This window comes from Pinus tabuliformis, chromosome 9 (assembly GCF_031772625.1).
Source record: "Pinus tabuliformis cultivar Carrire ecotype Pingquan chromosome 9, CPIR1, whole genome shotgun sequence".
Classification (NCBI taxonomy): Eukaryota; Viridiplantae; Streptophyta; class Pinopsida; order Pinales; family Pinaceae; genus Pinus; species Pinus tabuliformis.
In genome coordinates this window covers 767,065,495-767,068,937 of record NC_142307.1, presented here as the reverse complement: position 1 = coordinate 767,068,937, position 3,443 = coordinate 767,065,495, and the positions used below count along the sequence as shown (strand labels likewise).

General features: G+C 41.7%; 1 pseudogene; it reads left to right on the top strand.

Annotated features, from left to right (window-relative positions):
• The first annotated feature begins 2,516 nt into the window (after window positions 1-2,516).
• LOC149150984 (pyrophosphate-energized vacuolar membrane proton pump pseudogene) lies at window positions 2,517-2,936 on the top strand (annotated as a pseudogene).
• The last annotated feature ends 507 nt before the right edge of the window (window positions 2,937-3,443 follow it).

Below are 3,443 nucleotides of genomic sequence, written 5' to 3'. Positions count from 1 at the left end.
CTCTTCCTCAGCTATGTTTTGTACTTTCAAAGTCAGATCATTTTGTCTCTGAAATTTGGATAGTTGTCAAAGCATGCATTCCGAGCCTTCACATCATTTTTTCTCTAATCTTGATGTGCACATGGCTCCATTGGAAGTATTCTTATACTTGAAAATGATTTAGTTTTTTCAAGTAGGGTAGGGTAGAAAAAAAAGAGAAAAAAGAAAAAGAAAAAAAATGAAAAAAAGAGGAAAATAGAAATCTAAGGTGAAAACCTCCTCGGAGGCGCCTTAGATTGGCTCATTGATTGAAAACCTCCATGAGGCGGTCAATGGGTTGGGAAAAAAAGAGAAAAGAGAATAAGATCTCTGGGTGAAAACCTCCCTTGGAGGCGCCCAGGGCAGGCAATTAGGGTGAAAACCTCCATGAGGCGCCCTAGTTGTTTTTCAAAAAAAAAAGAGAAAAAGAAAAAGAAAAATAAAGCTAATCTCCATTGAATAAGTTCATGTTGCAGCAATGACATTGCAGGTTAAAGAAGGACGTTTCATGACAGGAGGAACACTCAAATCAAGGTCAAAGGAATTTCTTGTGCCTTCTACAGGAAGCTCTGTATTTCTACAGGAAACATCCTGTAGAACCTTTGGACGAGCCAAATCCAATTTAAAAAGTGAATCTAATGGTGGGAATCTGTTGATTAGGCCTACAAGCACTTGTGTGTCCATCCCTTGCCTTTCTCCATCATTTTTTTCACCTCCTTGTGCTTCTCGTTGTGCTTCTACAGGAACTTCCTGTAGAAATTGTGGGAAACTAGGCATGCATTTCAAAAAGTGGTTTGGCAAGCATGATAGCTTCCTCAAGGGTTCAGAAGCCCTCATGCAATCTTTCAACTCCTCCTCCATCATCTCCATACCTGCATCACAGCCAAAATTCATTTTGTCATACCATGCAACCAAAATGCAAAAAGCCTTGAGGCAAAAATCCATAGAACAAAATTTGTTTTTGCCATAACTTGAAAACCATGCATCCATTTGACAAACCGTTTTATGGGGAATTGTACAAGGTTGATGACAACATGCCTGAGCAGTTTCACGCAATTCCGGTGCACGGTTTCCAAGAAATCAGCCTCCATCACCATCAGCCATTTTTGCATTTTCTCCATAACCGTGCATCCATTTCAAAACCTGTTTCATGGGGAGATGCACATGGGTGATAGTAACCTACCCAAGCAGTTTCAGCCGATTCCAATGCACGGTTTCTGAGAAATCGACCTCTGAAATCTTCATCCATTTTCCATTTTTCTCGAAATCCGTGCATCCATTGATCACGAATTTGCTATGGGAGATGCATAATGATGGTAGGAACATGCTCACCGAGTTTCAGATCAATCCGCTTCACCGTTTGGGAGAAATGGCGAAAACAAGTTCTGGTCCTGTGAAAATTCAATGGCAGCAGTTTGAGGGTGCAGATCTGAACGTGGAAATGAACTCTTGTTGCATGCATCTGGCCAGAGGACACCTGCACAAGGAAACCAGCCATAAATCATCAGTCAAGCCACCATACATGCAGCAAATGAAGATCAACACATGCATGCAGCAAAAAGCTTCACCGCAGCCAGTCGACTTGCAGGTACGTGACTAAACTAATTCCTCTGTTTCATGAATGTAATTCGAGAACTGCGTGAACAATGAGATGGTTGGATTTAGACAAATCGGTGGCCAGCTAACTGGCCACCCACATCTAGTTCAACAGCGCTTGGTGGGTGAATGAGACACGCGCGCTCAACTATCGCAGGAAGGAAATTGAAAACGGGTAGTGATGGACAGTTAGACTTCAGCGTGCTTGATGGATGAGATTAACAGCAGAAAACAACTAGTTAAACACTGCAGTGGAGACAACAGTTGCATGGGGCCAACGTGCACTTGGCCACTTCACTCCCTCACCAAAAATCACGTTGAAATTAAATGATGCTTGGCTGACTCTCACCACCCTCTGTTTAACTGCAATCAACTGAAGCGCATGTCTACCACTTCCAGATCAATTAACCAATGATGCTCTACAAGATTTCTACCTGATTCCTTAGATTTCTGTCGTTTCATAAAAAAATTCTCACCTGTCACGCTCTATAGGCGTTTCTACAGGATGTCGTCTACAGGAAAGGCAGAGAACAGCTCTGCGGAAGGAAAACGCTGAAAGATTCAGTTGGCTTTGTGCAACACCTTCTTGATAAGTATGACAACATTATTAGCATGGCATTTAGCAATGATAAAACTTTCCAAAATGCTTTGAATTCATCATTTGAATTCTTTATGAATTTGAATACAATGTCACCAGAATATATTTCTTTGTTTGTTGATGATAAACTTCGGAAGCGTCTAAAAGGAGTCAACGAAGAGGATGTAGAAGTAATACTTGACAAGGGAAAACTGTTTCAGATGATGCTGAATCTTCCTGTGCAGCTTTGGTTGTTGCATCCATATCATCATTTGGAAACTCTCATGATCTTACTGCCATGTGTTATCCCTTGTTTATTAGTTCAATGGGTATCATTGCTTGCTTAATCACAACTCTGGTTGCAACTAACATATTTGAGATCAAGGCTGTGAAGGAAATTGAGCTTGCATTGGAAAAGCAACTTATTATCTCCACAGTAGTGATGTCTATTGGCATTGCTGTTGTAAGCCTAGTTGCATTGCCTTCATCCTTCACTATCTTCAATTTTGGTGCCCAGAAGGTTGTAAAGAACTGGGAGCTTTTCTTCTGTGGTGCTATTGGTTTGTGGTCTGGCCTTGTTATTGGTTTTGTCACTGAGTACTACACTAGTAATGCTTACAGCCCTGTCCAAGATGTTGCCGATTCATGCAGGACTGGAGCAGCAACTAATGTTATATTTGGGTTGGCGTTGGGATACAAATCTGTTATTATTCCCATATTTGCTATTGCAGTAAGCATTTTATGAAGAAAAGAACGCTGCCGCAGTCGGAAAGTATTGTCATGTCAGGAACAGAAACGTGAATTAAGGTTAACCAATGGAAAAACAGTGATTTAAAGGCCTGGAAACACTTTTTCCCATCCAGCTTTGGCATGCAATATCTATTCTCGGGCAGTTCATTGTACGTGTGTGCTTTTATAATACATTAGACTTGCCATTTGTGTTGGATTCGTTAGCTTTCAGGCAGCGCAGTTCAAGGAGAAGGCACCCCCAGCCAAGCAAGTAAAATCAGTGAAATTGGTTCTACAGGAAGCCCGAAAATCATTAAGAAACAGACTTCTACAGGAAGCCCGAAAACAGAGACAAAGGCTTCTACAGGAAGCCCGAAAATCATTAAGAAACAGGCTTCTACAGGAAGCCCGAAATTGGCTAAAACAGGGTCTTCTACAGGAAGCCTTAAAAAGGCAAAACCCAAGGAGAAGAAGGCGGACATCCTAGCTAGGGAGGCAGCAGTTGTGCTGGCCGCCCTAAGTA